Below are 22,546 nucleotides of genomic sequence, written 5' to 3'. Positions count from 1 at the left end.
CTAACGCATTCGCCCATCCAGATTCGGCGTGAAACAGACATGATCCACAGAAGTCCAATTCGGGTGCGCCAATTAGTGAGGAGGTAAGTGCTGAGTGTCCGATAGCTCTCTGCTTGAAATTGGGGGTTGGGAGGGTGAGGGTTTGCTGAGATCAGTGGGGAGAGAAGCAGGGGACGGGGCCTGCGATGGGTGTGGGTTGCGGAGTGGGTTGGGGGATAAGGGGGTCAGTAATGTTGTGGGAGTGGAGCAATGTCTATGGGAACCAGGGCGATGCATTATCCGGCTCAGGAGTGATGTGGCAGGGGAACCGCACTCTATCTTTCAGTTTTGCACATGCGCAGTTGAAGGCACCGATCGGAGCTGCAGGATGCTGGGTGCATTTAGCCCCACCCACAGGCTTGTGCAGCACAATTCGGGGTTCCTGCTATTTTTTCAGACAGTGTTATGGGGGTGCCTGAGAACTGGTCTGAAATTCAGAACTGAAACACTGCCAGATTCAAGTCTGCCCAGCACTCAGAATCAAAATGGTAAAACAGGACCCTATGACTCGACGATGCTTCAGTCTATATAAATTTATTCAAAGTAAAGGCAAGATCTAATTCTTTTCCTTCATTAGTTGACCACTAGAAATATTAACAAAATGGACACTGCAGTGAGAAGCAGCCACAACCATCTCACTGATATCTATATATTTGTTTTCTTAGGAACAGCAGCACCTGCCCATTAAGAGTTTTATATGGTGTTAAAATGTAGTTTGGGAATTATTATTCTATTTGAAAAGGTATGCTTCAGCCAACACCTTGTGAAAAGCATTGAGCTAAATGACATCTGATGAGGAAGATTAAGCCTTTGAATGGTACATGTCGAGCCTGAACCTTTTCTACTTTTTATATCTTCCACTTCAAACCTGTTCAATCTCCATTTTGCCATGGAACAGCTGACAGGACTGCACAGCCCATGCTGTGGGTAAAATGATTTGGAAAGCAAGTACATGCAGAGAGGATATAAGCAATTAATTCCTGGAATGTGTGGCAAATAATTCATGAACGACAACATTCTGCTTTGCACATCAACCAGATGCTCTTGCATTTTATCAGTGTATCCACCACTGAGATTCACAGACCAGGAACCAGCTCACCTACCACGTGTAGGCCATTTGACCCATCAAGCCTGTGCTTCATTCAATATGAAGTGGATGAAGATCGTCCACTTCAATGCCTTTTCTCCTCCATATCCCTTTGACATTCGTTGTCATTTAGAAACCTCTGCCTTAAACATTCTTAATGAATGAACTTTCATAGCCCTTGGAATGAAGAATTCCAAAGATTCACAGCCTTTGAGTTAAATAATTTCTCTAATCTCAGCCTTAATCTCGGGGAGGTGGTGGTTTAGTTGTATCATTGCTAGACTATTAATCCAGAAACTCAGCTGATGTTCTGGGGATTCACTGTGGCAGGATTTGAATCCCAGTCCCTAGAACATCAGCTAACATCCTTTAGGGAAGGGTAACTAGCCACTGACGCCCATGTCCTACAAATGAATTTTAAGAAGTACCTTACCCCTTTTCTCGTCAATTTATTCATGGGATGTGAGTGTCTCTGGCTGGCCAGCATTTATTGCCCATCCCTAATTGCCCTTGAACTGAGCAGCTTGCTAAGCAATTTCAGAGGGATAGTTAAGATTCAACCACAGATTTCCTCCCTGAAAAGACATGAGTGAACCAGATGACATTTTACAATAATTAATAGTGCTTTTGTGGTAGTTAATTCCAGGTTCTTACTAAATTCAGATTGCTCCATATACTATGGATGGGACTCGAAACCAAGGTCCCCAGAGCATTAACCTGAGTTTCTGGATTACCAGTACAGTGACAATACCACTACACCACCATAAGAACATAACAAATAGGAGCAAGAGTAAGCCATCTAGCCCTTCGAACCAGCTCCCTTTGTAGTGGCATGCCCTGGTTCTTGACTTTCCAACCAGGGGAAACATTTTACCTATAGCTACCCTGTCAAGTCCTTCAAATATTTTGTAGTTTCCCATGAGATCACTTATTTTTAGTTTAGTTAGGGCATCATGATTAGCACAGATTGAAGGGCCTGTTCCTGTGTTGTACTTTTCTTTGTTCTGTTAACAGCAGGTTGGGAACCTGAAGGCAGATTCAAATGAGAACAAGCTCAGAGCAGAGAATTAGCAAGTCACTCTGAAGGACAGGAGAAACTAAAGTTTCAGAGATTTACAGCACAGAAACTTGGCAGGTTAAAAAACCGCATTATTTAAATGCAAGGAGTCTAGCAGTCAAAGCTGATGAGCTGAAGGCACAGATAGACACGTTGCAGTACAATATCATCGCTATAACGGAAACTTGGTTTAAGGAATGGCAACTCAACATTCCTGAATAAAGCATTTTCAGGCAGGATAGAGAGGGGGCCAAAAAGGTGAGAGCATAGCATTATTGGCTAAAGAATTAATTGCCTGTTTCAGCACTCTGGGATACAGAGTATTAATTTGCAAGGGTTTCTCAACCTTCAGTTCTATTTGAGCAGCAGGGTGGCACAGTGGTTAGCACTGTTGCCTTGCAGCACCAGGGACCCACGTTCGATTCCTGACTTGGGTCACTGTCGGTGTAGAGTTTGCACATTCTCCCCGCGTCTGTGTGGGTTTCCGACGGGTACGCCGGTTTCTTTCCACAGTCTGAAAGACATCCTGGTTAGGTGCTTTGGCCACGTTAAATTTTTCCTCAGTGCACCTGAATAGGCATTGGAGTGTGGCAACTAAGGGATTCTTACAGTAACTTCACTTCAATGTTAATGTAAGCCTACTTGTGACTAATAAATAAACTTTAGAATTTCTCCATTTCAACCTTCTTATTAACATCAATTTCTTTCAATTCTTCATTGTGCCTCATACTTCAGATCTCTAATTCTTGTAACTTCCTCAGTGAAGACAGACATAATAATCATTATCTCCTCTGCCATTTCTCTGCTCCCCATTATAAATTGTCCTTACTGTGCTTGTAATGGAGCCACATTTGCCTCATCCACACATTTCCTTTTTACTATCCTATAGAAGTTTTCAACATTATTTTTTATGATTTTTGCTAGTTTATGTTAACATTCTTTTCTCCCTTTATCAATTACTTGGACTTCATTTGCTGTATTTGAAAATCCTCCCAATTCTCAGACTTATCACTATTTTTGGCAAATCTGCAAGCATTTTCTTTCAATGTTATACAATCCCTAACTTTTTTTGCTAGCTATGGTTGACTGACTTTCCATTTTGGTGTTTTATGCCTTGAAGGAATGTAAAGTTGCCGTAAACCATGAAATAATTCCTTAAAGACTATCCATTGCTTGTCTGTCATCAGACCTTTAAATGTATTTTCCCAATCCACCTTGGCGAATTTGTCCCTCATGCCTTCATCATTTCCTTTAATTACCTCGCTTTCAAACATAATGTGAAATTCTGCCATATTATGATTACTCATTCTTCAAAATTATTTTAGAACAAGATTATTAATTAGTCCTTTCCTGTTACCTAATAATTGATCTAGAATAGCCTGCTTTCTATCAATCCTTCAACATCCTGCACTAGAAAACAATCTCTAACACACTCAAGGAAGGCCATGTGTAAGGGTTGGTGCTGTTCTCTGCATGTTTCCTGTAGTTATCATGTGGCAAAGATCACACAGGGTGAGGTGGTGGTGTAATTGTATTGTCACTGGAATTGGCAATCCAAAGACTCACAGTGATGCTTTTGATTTAAATATAGCTCTTGGGGCTGAAGGAATCAAGGAATATGGGTGGGAAGGGGGCGGGGGAGTGGGGGGGGAGTTGGGATCAGGATATTGAATTTGATGATCAGTCACGATCAAAATGAATGGTGGAGCAGGATCGAAGGGCCAAGTGGTCCCTCTGGCTTCTATTTCTTATCTTTCTGTTTCTAAAAATCCCACCACAGCAGATGGTGACATTTGAATAGAATAAGAATGTAGAATTAAAAGTTCAATAATGACAACAAAACCATTGTTGATTGTTGAAAAAATCCATATGCTTCAATGAGGAAATTTGTCATCCTTTTCCAGTCTGACCTACATCTAACTCCAGCCTTAAAGCAATGTGGTTTACTCATAAATCCCCTCTGAAATCGTCTAACAAGACGCTCTGTCTAAGAGCAATTGGGGATGGCAATAAATGCTTGTCCAGACTGTAATGCCCATGTCTTGTTAATGAATAGAAAGAGATGTCCATTGTATCCCTTAGTGGGTGGAATGCACATTGTGACTCTGGCAGGCGGAGGTGATTAAGGAAGATTCTAGCATTGACCTTCCCTGTAGCCAATGGCAGGGAAATTCCTCTCTAGTTACTGCAGTCAGACATGTTCTGAAGATTGTCACAATTACGATGTCCCTGAGATATCCCAGCATGTTCTCCTCATTCCACTTAAGGAAAATGAGGTCATGTATTCACACCTATAGTGCATCGCTGCCATGTTTTAGAGCTTTTACAGGGATTCCTTCTGCATCTGATGCCTTGTGGTTCTTTAGCTGTCAGGTGGCCTTTTCTAGCTCATCCTTGGTTGGGGTTGTGCTGAGGTAGTGCTGGGTAGCATGCTGCAGGGTGGAATTGAGGATGCTCATGTTAAAGACAGATGATCTGTTAAGGGAGTCTATGAAAGGATTCCAGTGGGCACTCAGTGCCTGTGTTCTCGAAGAGCACCTCTCCAGTCTTGGCCAGGAGCAGGGGTGGAGCCTTGGATGTTTGGGCCATAACTTGGCTTGACTGCACGAAAGAGGTCATTGTTGTTGGCTAATTGTTGAATTTCTTATGCTTTCTCTATTCACCTGTTCTTTAGGTTATGTGTTTTTTGCTGGACCTCAGCTTTCAATCATCTGCAGAGTTGTTTGCTTCTCTCACGTTGGGTTGCTGCCTCAGGTTCAGAAAGGTACTGTGCTTGCAGCTTATCAGCTCCTGGATCTCCTGCTCATTCTCATTGAACCAGTCTTGGTGTTTCCTGGTTGAGTGACCAAGTGTCTCACTGCAGTTGCTGATTGTGGAGACCTTGAGGACAGGCCAGGGGTTGTGCAGACTCTGCATCCCTGGGTCATCCGGAGTTGTTAGGTTGGCAATGAGGTGCTGGCTGAATACAGCTTTCTTATCACAGTTGTTGAGTGCCTCCATGCTGATTTTCCTGCAACATCCAACTCAAGATGGTGCCAGAGTGTGGCGACTTCTTGCAATTTGTGCTCAGAAAAACCTCTAATTCTATCTTTTACTCTCGTTCTATGCTTTTAAAACTTTAAATCTTACAAACTCTACATTATATACTACACCCTTTCCTTTCCTTCTCTGTTTTGTCTGTATAGCATGCAAGAAACAATGCTTTTCACTGAATATTAATACATGTGACAATAATCAATCAAATCAAATTGAGTTCACTGCCGTGGCTGCTTTGGGGCTACATTGACATTGTGTATAGATGTACTTTCATAGACTTCATTAGTGAACTCAAAATTGTTTCTTAATAAATATTATACATGGACTGTAGACTTTCTCATCATTTCCCCATCACTGATTGGTTACCTAGGCCGGGTGATCCTTACTCTGCTGTGTTGCCCTTAAAGAGACAACCATGTGTTAACATGTGGTGGCCTGTCCAGCAGTTATCAACTCCTGTCAGGGCATAGGTGATACATACGTTCTTGTGGTCCCTGGCTCGGAAGGTGTACTTAATGTGTCCGAGATGCTGCTTTTTGTATGGGACGTGAAACTTTCTCAACTGGATATAAATGGTCCCTGTTAGAGTTCTCTTGAGTAACAGCAATCTAAAGGCACTCAGTCAACTACTTATGCAAACAGCGCTGGACACCACGCATCCAATGCAATTATTTATGCACAAGGAGAACGCTCCACGGCCAACAAGGGATGACCAGAGCAGTTCTGAGATTACAAAGAAACAGCTCAGCAGCTATAGCCAATTACAGCAAATTAGGAACAAGAGATTTTTCACATCTTTCGTTAACATGCATATCCACTAATCATAGAAGAGCCTTTTGCCCTTTCTTGTCCAATAGAAAACCAATCCTTCATTCACATAATATGTCTCCAGATCTTGCCATTTGGTAATTGCCTTGGTAACTTGTTCTCTGCTTTTATCCCGCTGTCCTAACCTGGAATGCAGTTATTATGGAACAAGCTTTAAGATATACTTGCCTATACTGTGTACGTCAGTGTTGGCCTTAATGAAGGCTGTGTTTGGCTAATAATCCTTTTCCATTACTTGACAGGTTTTTTTTGACAATTATGGAACTTTAATTTTCACAATTTTTTAACCTAACTTCCACAATCCAATGGTCACTATCAGCAAGGAAAGCAGAGGAGTTCTCCCCAGTGTCTTGCTCAACAGTTGCTCCTCAGCTAATATTATTTAAACAGACTACCATATTGCTGTTGTGGAATCTTGCTGTGCACAAATTGGCTGCTGTGTTCCCCAATGCAACAGTTGCTTTATTTCAATAAGTACTTCATAATTTGTGGAGCACTTTGGCATATCCTTGTTCATAAAAGACACAATGTAATTGGTTTCTTTCTTTACAAACGGCAACATAAAGTGGAGAGCAAAAGGTACCAATCGAGTTATACTTTGTGGGTTTTACAATGTTCCCTAGCAGCTGTTAGCTAGCCACAGACGGGCTGAATCTCACAGTGAATACTTAAAAGCTTCACTGATCAATGCGCGGTGACATCTGACAAGGAACACTTCAATTCATGTTTTTAAACAAAGTCATAAGAAGGAGCAATAAAAGGTAAAAAAAAAGTTACCTTAATCTCCCTGTAATGGCAATTATAATTTTCCAGTGCACTAACCGTAATGTAATGTAAAGTACTAAAAGGAAATGTGGCAGAAAATATGTTGCCAATATTCTGAAGGTCTTAATGAATTTAGTATTTAAAAGGACCAAACAAATGAATACATCTCTCGGAAGTTAATGATTGGGAAACAGGCTGACAAAAGGAAGGAACTTTAAAATGATAAAATGGTCTTTGTGCACCAAAAGTTATTTAATGCATGGTTAATATGGAAGACATTTTCCATTAATTCATCTGCTTATTTTGGACAAGGTATCTCTTTGAGATTCAGACAATGATGTATTATTCAAATTAGTATGTTCTTAAGTACAAGGGACTTAATTGCCCTATGTGTGGGCGTAAAGCCTCCTTTTACGATAACGACACGGAAGAGAATCATAAGCATAAGAAGAGTATATATAAAATTCACATATGATAATTTACCGCCATCAATAAGCTGAAATGAGCAATTCTAAGTGCTGGAAACTTATGTCGCCTAGCAACTGGTAATGACCCGAATAACTGGGGCTCATCCCATCTTGTGCTGAATGTAAAATGATGGTTTGCAAAAAATCTGGGCTGCTGGAAAGACCACTTTTCAGGACAAAACAATTGATGAGCTGGGATTTGAGAAATATCAAATTCTGCCAAGTCTGACCATCGAGAAGCCAAGACTGGCACCGCACCAGAGGAAGCAGGAAATAACAAAGGGTTACACTGTCCTTTGTTCAGAAAATAAATTGGGAAAGATGTTTCATTCTACTTCATGATTTGTGACCTGCTCATTAAAACACAGTTTGGTAATGTTTGATTCCTCAGATTGCAATTTAATTAGCAGCAGTGATAAAATATCAGGAAATGCAAAGTATCTGGAACAATAATCCTTGAGTAATTTGCAAGCGGCTAACAAGTTATTTTAATGGCTCAATCAATTTAGGTGTCAGCTTGACTTGATGGTAGCATTCTCGAAAGGTTGTGTGCATATGAGCTGTTGTTACATGACTGCAACTCATTCTAAAGGCAAGCATCAGTCATTAAAGGATGCAGCTTTGTTGCAGATTTGGATTACAAGATGAGCTTGAGCAGTTCTTCTCACAGCAGAAAAGAAAAATGAACTAGTACACAGACCATCGCTCATTTCCTTTGTTCAGCACGGCTGCACGGTGGTTAGCACTGCTGCCTCAGAGCGCCAAGGGTGCAGGTTCAATTCTGGCCTTGGGTGGCCATCTGTGTGGGGTTTGCAAGTTCTCTCAGCATGGGTTTTCTCTGGGTGCTCCGTGTTTCCTCCCACTGAGGGTGGCATGGTGGCACAGTTGCTAGCACTGTTTACTCACGGTGCCAGGGACTCAGGTTGATTTCCGGCTTGAGTCATTATCTGTGTGGAGTTTGCATTTTCTCTCTGTGTCTGTGTGTGTTTCCTCTGGGTGCTCCAATTTCCTCCTACAGTCCAAAAGAAGTGCTGGTTAGATACACTTGTTGTGCTAAATTCTCCATCAATGTACCCAAATAGGCACAGGAGTGTGGCAACTAGAGGATTTTCACTGTAACTTCATTGTGGTGTTAATATAAGCTTACTTGTGACTAATAAATAAACTTTACTTTAAACAGTCCACAGATGCGCAGATTAGGTGGATGGATCATGCTAAATTGCTCCTTAGTGCCCCAAGATGTGTAGGTTAGATGCATTAGACATGGAAAATATGTGGGATTATGCAGATAGGATGAGGAAGGGGGCCGAGGATGTTCTGTCAGAGGGCATTCAAAGTGAAGAATGCTCTTTCACAGTCAGTGCAGACTCGATGGGCCAAATGATCTCTTCTACACTGTAAGGATTCTATTAAATGATAGGTTATGTGGTGAAAAGTTAGACATGTTGCCAATTTATTTGGCAAGATGCTGTATTGTGAAAAAGAAAAGCTTACAGTGCAGACAGTAACATATTGGCATGGATAGAAGATTGGCTAACCAACAGAAAAGAGAGGATAGGCATAAATGGGTCATTTTCTGGTTGGCAAAATGTAACAAGAGATGTGCCACTGGAATCAGTGTTGGAGTCTCAACTGTTTATATTTTATATAAATTACTTGGATGAAGGGATGGAAGGTATAGCCGTTAATTTATTAATGATACAAAGAAAGGGAACAGAGTAAGATGTGACAAGGATATAAGGAAGCTGTAAAAAAATGCACATAGGCTGTGTGAATGGAAAAGGATCTGACAAATGGAGTTTAATGTGGAGATATAGGAAATTGTCCATATTGGCAGTAAAAATAATAAAAAAAACATATTATCTAAATGATGAGAAATTGTAGAGATCTGAGATCCAAAGACATCTAGGGATTCTGGTGCATTTTGCAGTCATAGCAAGTAATTAGGTAACCTAATAGGGTAGTATACAAAAATAGGGAAGTTATCCTTCAGTTATAGAGGACATCCATAAAACCACACCTGGACTATTGGAGGCATGGTGGCACAGTGGTTAGCACTGCTGCCCCTCGGTAACAGGGACCCATTTGATTCCAACCTTGAGTGACTGTCTGTGTGGAGTTTGCACATTCTGCCCTTGTCTGCATAGGTTTACACTCCAGTTTCCTCCCACAGTCCAAAGATGTGTGGGTTAGGTTGATTGGTCATGCTATATTGCCCCTTAGTGAATTTATTATTGTTTCTTTCATTGTTCCATTTTTCTTTTTTTTAAATCTTGCTTTTCACTTTTTTTGTCTCCAATGATCTCCCTCTCCTCTTCCCATCCTGCTGGGGCCAACTGTTACATGTCCTTTGACACACAGCCTACCGTTGATTTACCATTTTCACATTCTGATCTTCTAATGGCCGCTATCAGCACGTTTCCTAGCCATGATCACTACCATTTACATTCCCTTTGCCTTTTTGGCCATGGCATCTTTATCAATCACTCCACCAACTGCTGGCTCTTTTTTCAACTCCTACCATCCCCCATCACCTACCCACCTGTTGCCCCACCACCCTCCCTCCACCCAACCCTACAGCTCACCACAGCAGGATAAATCTTGTCCTATTTTCTTTGTCTTCAGCTCTTAACAAGGGTCATCCAGACTCAAAATGTTGGCTCTATTTTCCTCCAGAGATGTTGTCAGACCTGCTGAGATTTTCCAGCACTTTCTGTTTCAGATTCCAGTATCCACTATAATATGCTTTTTTCCCAGCCTAAGCAATGCCTCTTTACCGCAGAAATATTCACAACATCCTGATCAATCTCTTCTCTACACTTTCTCATGTAATCACATCCTTCCAAAAGCCAAATTATCAAAGAAATTGCGAGAAAGTTTCACAATAGATTTGATCAACCTATCACTGACAATACATGTGCCAGAATTGATGCTCTTGATTTAAAATACACCTTACCCAAATAAACATTCTGCTGGGGCCACAGTCTGGGCTATCCACTGAATATATATGCTGACAGAAACCTAGGGGCTGATCAACCAGTTCCTACTGTATAGAATGGAATGAAACACATTTTTTAAATTCATTTAAGGGCATGTGGGTGTGTCTGGCAGGGCCATCATTTATTAATTGTCCCCAAATGCCCTTGAACTAAGTGTCTTTCAAAAGTTTTAAGATTAAATTCAAGGGATGAGGCATGACAGGACAGCTCCAAGCTGTGGTCTGCTCCTTGTGCTCCATGTGGGAGGCTGGGAATGTTTCCACTGCCCAGGGCCAGCATGTGTGCAGGAAGTGTCTCCACTGCAGCTCCTGGAAGCCCACGTATCGGAGTTGGAACGGCGACTGGGGATTCTGTGGAGCATACGGGAGACGGAGAGTATTGTGGATACCATATATAGAGAAGTGATCAGACTGCAGGCTCAGGCTCCACAAGCAGGAAGGGAATGGGTGACCACCAAGCAGGCAGGCAGTGCAGAAATCTCCTTTTGCTATTCCCCTGCAAAACAGATGTGCCATTTTGGATACAGTTGAGGGGAATGGCCTTTCAGGGGAAAACAGCAATAGCCAAATCCATTGCATCATGATTGGTTCTGCTGCAGATGGGAGGAATAAAAATTGTGGGTCTGTAATGGTTATAGGGAATCCAATTGTCAGAGGAATAGAGATACTCCAGGATGGTATGTTGCCTCCCTGGTGCTAGGGTCAAGGATGTCTCAGAACGGCTGCAGGACATTTTGAAGAGGGAGAGCGAACAGCCAGTCGTCATAGTATATATTGGTAAAAATGACATAGGTAAAACAAGAGCTGCAGTCCGAAAAGCAGGATATAGGAAGCAAGCTGAAACGTAACACCTCAAAGGTAGTGATCTCAGGATTACTGTACCATGTGCTAGTCAGAGTAGAAACAGAGGGTACATAGAATGAGTACGTGGCTGAAAAGATAGTGTGAGGGAGAGGGTTTCAGATTCCGGGCACTGGGACCAGTTCTGGGGGAGGTGGGACCTAAACAAACTGGACGGGTTACACTTCGGCAGGTTCATGGTTGATGTCCTGAGGGAGGGGTGGGGGGAGGGGAGCGGTACATGCTAGAGTAGTTGGGGAGGGTTTAAACTAATAAGATGGGAACCTTCTCAAGAATTCAGACAGGGGAGAATTAGGAGGAAAAGACAGTAAGGAGAATAAGGAAGGTGATAGGCAGAGAAACCAAGAGTCGGACTCAGAAAAGGACCGAATAAAAAGTAGTAGGAAAGGGAAAAGAAATGGTAAGAGTGCCCACCTTAATGTCTTGTACCTGAACACTCAGAGCATTCAAAACAAAATGGATGAATTAGTTGCACAGATAGATGTAAAGGGATACCAGAGAGTTGGCATTATGGAGATGTGGCTTCAAAGTGAACAAGGATGGAAACTAAACATTGAGGGCTATTTAGTGTTTAGGAAGGACAGTCAGAAAGGAAAAGGTGGTGGAGGTGCTTTGTTGATTAAAGATGATATTGATATGATAAAGATACTAGCATAAATTAAGAAGGTAAGAACCAACAAGGGGCAAAAAACATTAGTGGGGGAGGTATACAGATCACCAAACTGTAGTGGTAATGTTGGGAAAAGCATTGGAAAGGAAATCAGGGATACGTGTTAAAGGAATGTCTGTGATAATGGGCAACTTTAATCTGCATATAGATTGGGAGAGTCAAATTAGTCACAGAAAAAAAGAGGAGGAATTCCTGGAATATATAGGGGATGGCTTTCTGGAGAAATACATGGAGAAACTAACAAGAAAGAAGACCATCTTGGACTGGGTGTTGTGCAATGAGAAAGGATTAGTTGGCAATCTAATTGTGAGAGAATCTTTGGGGACGAGTGACCGCAATATGATAGAATTCTTCATCAAGGTGGATAATGATGCAGTTGATTCTGAGGCCAGAATCTCAATAAAGGTAACAATGATAGTATGAGGCATTAAATGGCCATAATGGATTGGGAAATATTATTGAAAGGAAAGACAATGGACAGCCAATGGCAGGCATTTAAGAAGGAATAGGTGAACTTCAGAAGTTGTTTATTCCTGTTTGGCGCAAGAATGGCAAGGGAATTGTGCCCAAAACATGACTTACAAGAGAAGTTAGAGATAGTGTTAGATTCAAGGAAGAAGCACACAAATTGGCAAGAAAAAGCAATAAGTCTGAGGATTGGGAGCAGTTTAAAATTCAGCAAAGAAGGACAAACTGATTGATTAAGAAGGGAAAAATAAAGTATGAAAGTAAGCTAGCGGGGAACATAAAAACTGACTAAAAATTTCTATAAATATGTAAAGAGAAAAAGATTGACAAAAACGAATGTAGGCCCCTTACAGTCAGAAACAGGATAATGCATAATGGGAATAAAGAAATGGCTGAGGAATTAAATTCATACTTTGCTTCAGTCTTCATAAAGGAAGACATGAATAATGTACCCAAAGTGCTGAGAGAAACATGTTTTAATGAGGAGCTGAAGGAAATCAGCATTAGTTGAGAAATGGCTTTGGGGAAATTGATGGGGTTAAAGGTGGTTGTAGTACAATGTGGATAAATGTGAGGTTGATAGCAATAATAGGAAGACAGAATATTACTTGAATGGATGTAAATTGAAAGAGGTGAATACTCAACAAGGCCTTGGAGTCATTATGCATCAGTCACTGAAAGCAAGCAGGTACATTGGGCAGTAAAGAAGGCAAATGTATGTTGGCCTTCGTAGAATCCCGTCAGTGAAGAAGGAGGCCATTCGGCCCATCAAGTATGTACCGACTACGATCCCACCCATGTCAACAAAGATTGACAAAGAAGTTGATAAAGAGGGGTAGGAGAAACTATGAAGCTGGGCTAGCGCTTAATATAAAAAAGGATAGCAAGAGTTTTTATAAATATATAAAAAGGAAGAGGCTGGCTAGGGTGAATGTTGGTCCTTTAGAGGATGAGAAAGGGGACCTAGTGGTAGGGGATGGGGATATGGCTAAGGTATTGAATAACTTTTTTGTTTCTGTCTTCACGGAGGAGGACGTGAATAATTTGCCGGGTGTTAGCGATGGAAAGGTGGTAGGACTGGAGGGTCTTAATGACATTACTGTTACTAGAGAGGTGGTGCTAGACAGACTGGAGGGGCTGATTGTGGACAAGTCCCCAGGACCGGATGGAATGCATCCGAGGGTTCTGAAAGAAATGGCGGAGGTGATAGTGGATGCCTTGGTGGTTATTTTCCAGACGTCGCTGGATTCCGGGGAAGTGCCGGATGATTGGAAAACGGCTAATGTTACGCTGTTGTTTAAGAAGGGTGCCAGGCAAAAGGCGGGGAATTATAGGCCGGTTAGTTTAACATCTGTGGTGGGTAAAATGTTAGAATCTGTCATTAAGGAGGAAATTGCGAGGCATCTTGAAGGGAATTGCTTGATAGAGCAGACGCAGCACGGTTTCATTAAAGGGAAGTCGTGTCTGACAAATTTACTGGAGTTCTATGAGGATGTGTCGAGGGCGGTGGATAGAGGAGAGCCGGTGGATGTGGTCTTTCTGGATTTTCAGAAGGCGTTTGACAAAGTACCTCACAAGAGGTTATTGCAGAAGGTCGAGGGACATGGAGTTGGGGGTAGGGTGTTAGCGTGGATAGAGGATTGGTTGTCAAATAGGAGGCAGAGAGTGGGGGTCAACGGGTGCTATTCGGATTGGCGGATGGTGACTAGTGGAGTGCCCCAGGGGTCGGTGCTGGGGCCTCAGCTTTTTACCATTTATATAGATGATCTGGAGGAGGGAACCGAGTGTAGGGTGTCGAAATTTGCTGATGACACCAAGATTGATGGAACGGCAAATTGTGCGGAGGGTGTGGAGAGTATGCAGAAGGATCTAGATAGGCTGGGCGAATGGGCCAGGAAATGGCAAATGGAATTTAATGTTGGCAAGTGTGAGGTGGTCCACTTTGGTAGGAAGAATGGTAGGAAGGATTATTACTTACGTGGCGAAAAACTGCAGCAGGCGACGGTGCAGAGGGACCTCGGGGTCCTTGTGCATGAGTCGCAAAAACCCAGCTTGCAGGTGCAGCAGGTGGTCAGGAAGGCGAATGGGATGCTGGCCTTCATAGAGAGGGGGATTGAATATAAAAGTAGGGAGGTCTTGCTGCGGCTGTATAGGGCATTGGTGAGGCCGCAGCTGGAGTACTGTGTGCAGTTTTGGGCACCGCACCTGCGCAAAGATATTTTGGCCTTGGAGGGAGTGCAGAGGAGGTTTACTAGGCTGATACCGGAGTTGAGGGGGTTGAGCTATGAGGAGAGGCTGAATAAACTGGGCTTGTACTCGTTAGAGTTTAGAAGAATGAGGGGAGATCTCATTGAGACGTATAAGATGATGAATGGGATGGATAGGATAGAGGTGGAGAGACTCTTCCCGCTCAAAAAAGACAGTAGGACTAGGGGGCACAGCCTCAAGATAAAAGGGGGGCGGTTTAGAACGGAGTTGAAGAGGAACTTCTTCACTCAAAGGGTGGTGAGTCTCTGGAATTCTCTGCCCGTTGAAGTGGTGGAGGCTGCCTCGCTAAATATTTTTAAGACGCGGGTTGATGGGTTCTTGATAAGAGAGGGGATTAAGGGTTATGGGGAGAGGGCGGGAAAGTGGAACTGAGCAGCGACAGATCAGCCATGATCTTATTGAATGGCGGGGCAGGCTCGAAGGGCTGGATGGCCTACTCCTGCTCCTATTTCTTATGTTCTTATGTTCTTTTTCCCATAATCCCATTTCTTATTTACCTTGCTAATCTCCCTGACACTAGGATCAATTTAGCATGGTCGATCCACCTAACGTGCACATCTTGGACTGTGGAAGGAAACCAGAGCATCTGGAGGAAATCCATGCAGACAGTGACCCGAGGTCAGAATTGAATCCCGGCCCCTGATGCTGTGAAGCAGCAGCACTAGCCACGGTGTCACTGTGCCACCTCAAGTGAGAGGATTTGAGTGTAGGGATGCTTTGCTGCAATTGTGTAGGGTGTTAGTGAGGCCACATCTGGAGTATTGTGTGCAGTTTTGCTGTCCGTATCTGAGGAAGGATGTCCTTGCTATAGAGGGAGCATAGTGAAGATTTACCAGATTGGTTCCTGTGATATCATATGAGGAGAGACCAAGTCGGTTATTATTATGTTCACTGGAGTTTATAAGAATGACAGGGGATCGCATAGGAACTTATAAAATTCTAACAGGGTAGATTCAGAAAGTATGTTCCCAGTGGTGGGGGAGTTCAGAACTAGGGGTCATGGTGTGAGGATAATGGATAAACCTTTTAGAACTGAGGTGAGGAGAAATTTCTTCACCCAAAGGGTGGTGAATGTATGGAATTCACTACCACAGAAAATAGTTGAGGCCAAAGCATTGTGTGATTTCAAGAAGAAATTAGATGTAGCTCATGAGGCTGAAGGGATCAAGGGATATGGGAGGAAGGCGGGATCAGGGTATTGAATTCGATGATCGGCCATGATTAAACTGAACGGTGGAGCAGGCTCGAAAGGCCAAATGACCTACTCCTGTTTCTAGGTTCTCTGCTTCTATGTCTTGCTGGGCAGTTTCAGAGGGCATTTAAGAGTCAACCATATTGCTGTGGGTCTGTAGTCACATGTTGACCAAGTCAGGTAAGGACAGCAGATTTCCTTCCCTAAAGAGTATTGGTGAACCAAATGGGTTTTTACAACAATCGACAATGGTTTAATGGTCATCATTAGATTAATTCCAGGTGTTTTTTAATTCAAATTTCACCATTTGAATCCTGGCCCCCAGAGCATTACCTTTGCTCTCTGGAATACCAGTCCAGGAACAGTGCCATTATGCCACCACCTCCCCGTAAAAATAGAACTATATTGAAGAAGGTACATAGAGAGAGGAGAGAATATTAATTAAAACACAGCTTGTGAGGCAAAGGATTCCTAGTGAAGTGAGAATATTTTGGATTGGATACAAAATAAAGCTCACAAACTGAAAATATAAAAAAAACAGAATATGGAGCTTGGATTTTCTTGAGATTTCCCCTGATTGTTTGATATCAATGCATGAAAACCCATATTAATCATGGGAAAAGCAGCAGAAAGCAGAATTCTCATCACCATTGCGCGAATTGCAGCTCATTCCCTTGGAGAGTTGGCAAGAGTTGAAGCGCCGAGAACATATTAAAGAAGGGGAGCAATTAAAAAAAGTCAAGTGAAGGCAGGGAGAATTAAATGCTTCATGAGATTTGCAGCAAGCAACATGTTGTCGGGTGTTTTCTGGAGATCTCTGGCTACGAACAGCGACTCAGATCTGCGGAGCACCAGCTGTTTTAATCTCCATCTTGGAACTGCAGCAATACCATTACGGCACATTGAGAATTGAACTCATGAGAGATGACTGACTGAGTGAGCCCGGTTCTGCGAGAAAGCATCTGCATATCATTCTGCTGAAGTATTTTATTTTTCTATAAGGAAGACCTCTGGAGAGAATGGCAAAGTTTAAAGCAGAAACACCCTGGGGCTTTTTTTGTCAACAGCTGCTCCCCTAACGCATAACATCTGTATGAACTTATAAATAATGTACCCAATCCCTCACCTCCCTACATCCTTCCCCCCACCTCACTGAATAAACAGCTGGAGGAGTAATTATGTAAATTTCTGATCTGTAATATACAAATGTCATTTTCATTTAAATTCCATAAACTTATATTTCCACTCATTTATTTTTGGAGGAAGCAATAGCTTTGGGCACAAAATCCCTGTTGGCAGATGCACGTGGCTGTCTGACATTGCTTTGCTTGCTTGTTTTAATTGAAACTTTAACCAAAAGACACTTAATTGGAAAGCTCCATTTATTATCAGGTGGAAATTGAACAGAAACTGCTCCTGTGACATTTTATCAGAGTCGCTTCATTAGAATTACTGGGAAATTGAATCTTTTCCCCAAAAAGGTCTTTTTTTAATAAATTAATTAACAGAGGTTGACTGAAGTTAAAACAAATTAGTTCCCAATACATTAAACTTTCATCTGCTCTAATCACCAATGGTGATTGAGTGACACAGTGACACGTTGATTAACAATGCTGCCTCACAGCACCAGGGAGCCCAGGTTCAATTCCAGCCTCAAGTCATTGTCTGTGTGCAGCTTGCTGGAGTGGCATGGTGGCACAGTTATTAGCACTGCTGCCTTACAGCCCCAGGGACCCAGGTTCATTTCCTGACTTGGTCGCTGTCTGTGCGAGGTCTGCACATTTTCTCCGTGTCTGTGTGGGTTTCTTCTGGGTGCTCTGGTTTAGGAAAGACTTTCTGCTTAGGTGCATTGGCAGTGCTAAATTCTCCCTCAGTGTACTTGAAGAAGAACTGGAATTTGGCAAATCAGAGATTTTCACAGGAATTTCATTACGGGTTAGGTGAGGTTGATTGGCTATGCTAAGAAATTGCCCCTTAGTGTCCAGGGATGCGTAGGTTAGAGGGGTTAGTGGGAATAATATGTAGGGATATGGGGTTAGGACCTGGGTGGCCTTGTGTTCGGTGCAGACTTGATGGGCCGAAGGGCCTATTTCTGCACTGTAGGGTTCTATGATTCTGTGATACAGTGTTAATGTAAGTCTACTTGTGACACTAATAAACAAACTCTAAACATAGCTGCAGTTTTTTGATCTGGCAAGGCTTTGTTCTTAAAACTTCTGTCCTACTTTCCATGTCTGCCTACTGTTTTTCCTCTCCCGATCTCTACAATCTCCTTCAGTTTCACAATCCTCCAAAATATCCTAGTTTCTCCAACCCACGTTCCCTTTGTTGGGCCAATCACAAGCCAGTTGGTCAGGTATGAAACCAGGTACAGACGTTTTTTTATTAGTAATAGTTTAATTTATAGAATGAAGCATTGCCTATGTCTGCTTCCGACTTCCAAAGTCAGTATTCCAATAATGTCTCCTTAATTAATCAGTGCCCTTCTCCTGCATATCTGAATTCAATGAACATCCACCACTTAACTCGACCCTGCTCCGTTTATTAAATCTCTCCAAATTCTGCTCTTTTAGGGTATTCTCTAACATCTACGGGGAAGATTCTCTGGGCCGGGAGGCCTGACCGTGAATCACAATGCCTCAGAGAATTGGGAGTTAGCTGAAAAAATGGGATTTGCGCTAAGTGTTAAATCCACTGCGACCTTCCGCCCCAGGAACCCGGTGCATCTTCAAATCCACACTTTAAATATAAACAATGGGCTTGCAGCCTGGGTTCAATGGCCCTCACTAATCACCCATCTCTCCAGTGGGATCTGCCCAAGCAGGCACCATTCTCCCCACATGTCCCTCCCCAGGGCCACCTGGCAGGATTCTAAATCATTGTAACCCCCCAGAGATTCCCTTTCTCCCTGTCAGAAGCTGCAGTTGTGAGCAGACCCCTTTGAGGTCTTCTGATAGTGGATGGGGGAGGGGGAGTTGGTGGAGGGGGGTGGAGGCTCTAGCCTAACCAGCTGTGCACACACAGCTTTCATTTGAAATCGCTGAGGCTTCCTGGCAAATAGAAATCATTGAACACCACTCCATTGCACTTGAAGCCTTTGATCTGTCACAAGTTCATTGTGCAGTGCCTCCTAAAAGACATCAGGTGAAGGGATTTCCACCATCCTCCAGCCACTTGTGTTTATTCTGATTTCCCTTCACGGTTGATTAGAGTCATAGTGTCATAGAGGTTTAAAGCATGGAAAAGGCCCTTCGGCCCAACTTGTCCATGCCGTCTTTTTTTATAAAACCCCTAAGCTAATCCCAATTGCTCACATTTGGCTCATATCCCTCTATACCCATCATATCCATGTAACTATCTAAATGCTTTTTAAAAGAGAAAATTGTACCCACCTCTACTACTACTTCTGGTAGCTTGTTCAAGGCAGTCACCACCCTCTGTTTGATAAAGTTGCCCCTCTGGACACTTTTGTATCTCTCCCCTCTCACCTTAAACCTATGACCTCTAGTTTTAGACTCCCCTACCTTTGGGAAAAGATATTGTCTATCTGGCTGATCTGCGCCCCTTATTATTTTACAGACCTCTATAAGATCACCCCTCAGCCTCCTATGCTCCAGAGGAAAAAGGTCTCAGTTCATCCAACCTCTCCTTATAACTCAATTCATCAAGTCCCGGTAGCATCCTAGTAAATCTTTTCTGCACTCTTTCTAGTTTAATAATATCCTTTCTATAATAGGGTGACCAGAATTGCATGTAGTATTCCAAGTGTGGCCTTAAAAATGTCTTGTACAGCTTCAACAAGACATTCCAACTCATGTATTCATTATTCTAACTGATGAAACCAAGCATGCCGAATGCCTTCTTCACCACTCTGCCCACCTGTGACTTCACTTTCAAGGAGCTATGAACATATACCCCTAGATCTCTTTGTTCTGTAACTCTCCCCAGTGCCCTACCATTAAGTAAGTAAGTCCTGCCCTGGTTCAATCTACCAAAATGCATCACCTCGCATTTGTCTAAGTTAAATTTCATCTGCCATTCATCAGCCCACTGGCCCAATTGATCAAGTTCCCATTGCAGTTGAAGATAACTTTCTTCACTGTCATTATGCCACCAATCTTGGTGTCATCTGTAAACTTACTAACCATGCCTCCTATATTCTCATTCAAATCGTTAATATAAATGACAAATAACAATGGATCCAGCACTGATCCCTGAGGCACTGATCACAGGCCTCCAGTTTGAAAAAAAACCTCAACAAACCAATCTCTGGCTTCTGTCAAGAAGCCAATTTTGTATCCATTTAAATACCTCATCCTGGATTCCGTGGGATTTAACCTTATGCAAAAACCTGGCATGCAGTACCTTGTCAAAGGCCTTGCTAAAGTCCATGTAGACAACGCAACTGCACTGCCCTCATCTACCTTCTTGGTTATCACTTCAAAAAACGCAATCAATTTTGTGAGACATGATTTTCCACTCACAAAGCCAATCACGCAGGTGATTGCACCTCAAGAACCTCATTGATTCTGACCACAACTTCAACAGAGTCTAATGCTGGTTGACAACCTGTGGTTCCACTTCCCCTTTTGCAGATCACTTCACAGGAGGAATTAAACCACATTCAGTCAATCAGGATTAGATTCTGTCTATACTGGCATGTGGATGCCTGTGTATGCATGTGTGCAAATATTCACATGTGATTGTGCATGTTAGCATCTGCGTGTACCTTCATGTGTGTTTGCATGTGTGTGACGTTAAAAGACTTGGATAAAATAATGATTAAATAGTCGGATAAAAGGGAATTAAAAACCTGAGGGTCTTTGATATGTGAATTAACTTAGCACGGTAAACAGATATTTACTTAAATGAAGCAGAGAACAATAAAACATCAAATTATAGATGCTAAAGCTGCTCGGAGTACAAAGTTAAAATATAGAAATGTATGTCACACTAAAATCAAGAATTCTAAGTTGAGTTGTTGGGATAGGATAAGATCAAAGAGATAAACAATATCTCAATGACAGGGTTAGTTCTGATGGGCAGCTGAGATCATAGCCATGCCCAGCAGGGAACTGAATCTCCCCCGAGAAGCTGCTGTTCTGAAAATCTCAAAGATTCCTCGCTGAACCAGAAGAAGGCTTCCTAAAATAACGAATAAATCATGTGTATTAATTATTTGCTGGATTTGTCTCATAGGGCCTTATTTTATCATTTTGATTCTAAATGCTGGGCCAACTTGAAGTTGAGAGTGTTTCAGATCCGACTTTTAGACCTGTTCTCAGGTGGCACCATATGCACTCTGCCTGCAAAAATATTAGCAATTCCAAGTGTAGAAGTCTGCGGGCGGGCTTAACTCTCCCGAAACCCTGCAGCTCTGATCGATGCCTCCAACTACGCATGCGCAGCAAAAAAAAATGATAGAACGCAGCTCCCCTGCCACATTGCGCCCGGGCTGGATAATGCCTTCCCCTGGTCCCCACAGACATTGCCCCACTCTCACAACATTACTGACCCCTTACCCCCCCACACCCTCCGCCACCTAGACCAATCACGGGCCCCTTCCCTTTCCCCCTACCAGTCTCAGGCAGAGTGGCAGTGGACCCTCCTTCCCCCGACTGATCTCAGGCAGCATGGCAGCGGGTCCCCCTTTCCCTCCACTGATCTTAGGCAGGGTGTCAGCAGACCCACCTTCTCCCTCCCCAGTCTCAAGCAGAGGGCTTTTGGATGCATGGCACTTACCTCCTCACCAACAGGAGCACCCAAATTGGACTTCTATGGAGCATATCTGTTTCACGCCGATTCTGGATGGGTGAATGTAGTGGTGAAGGAATAAGTGCCAACAAAGTTGGGCGTGCAGCCCATTAAGTCAATTTAAGTGCATCCAAATGCATCTAAATGGCCGTCGCGCCCATTTGGGGCACGGTCCCGAATGTGGTTCGAGCCTTGGTAAAGGGGGAACCGGCATGAAGGCGGGCACGAATTGCCTCACACCTGACTTTGCAGGTTTTTGTGTCTGAAAACAGGCACAACACAATAGTAACACAGGCCCTTGGAGTTAAATGTTATGAGATGTTGTTTTGAGAAAAGGGAGATTTTTGGAGTTTAGGAGTATATATAGATTTGGAATGGGGTTAATTCAAATATACGGTTTGTAACTACTATTGTAGTTCGTTGAAATTTTGTATTGAAGTTTAATAAAGATTCCTTTGAATGAACACAATACCCAACTTTTCTTCACTGGTTTTTATATCTTTCCTCACATTATATCAAACTTCAAAATAAACAATTAAAAGCTGGTGTTCCAAGCTTTTTGGGATATCCTTGTGCCTAACATTATTTGGGTTCCTAACAGTGGCCCCCTTTTCATTTGTTAGTGATTCAATTTAAAAATAACTCAACAGTCAAGCATCAGTCTTAATCAAGATAAAATTGATTTGTTGCAAAGCTATCGCTGCAAGTTACTTAGGTAAAAGTGGTGATGTTATTAACTTCAGTAAAAATGCAAAGAGTATAATACAGATACAGAAAATAGTGAGATTTCAAATCAGTCTCAGGTCATTGGCTTGGATTGCTTCTTTCTGAAGTGAAGGAGTTGAAACTTGGGGTCTGCTTTATCAGCTGTGATAACTTAATGAGTTAAAGATCTGGAGTTTACCTTCATAGATGGTCTCGATAGGTAGAGTAGCTGACAGGAGACAGTGAAGGCTCCTTTCCTTATTGGAGATTGTAGGTACTAACACTGGAAAAATTTCTGGTTTCTTTTTAACAGCCCAGAGATGATTTTCTGGATGACTTGCTCGATAACGC

The sequence above is a fragment of the Carcharhinus amblyrhynchos genome, chromosome 4, assembly GCF_965287045.1.
Source record: "Carcharhinus amblyrhynchos chromosome 4, sCarAmb.v2.hapA, whole genome shotgun sequence".
Lineage (NCBI taxonomy): Eukaryota > Metazoa > Chordata > Chondrichthyes > Carcharhiniformes > Carcharhinidae > Carcharhinus > Carcharhinus amblyrhynchos.
This window is presented reverse-complemented; position numbering follows the sequence as displayed.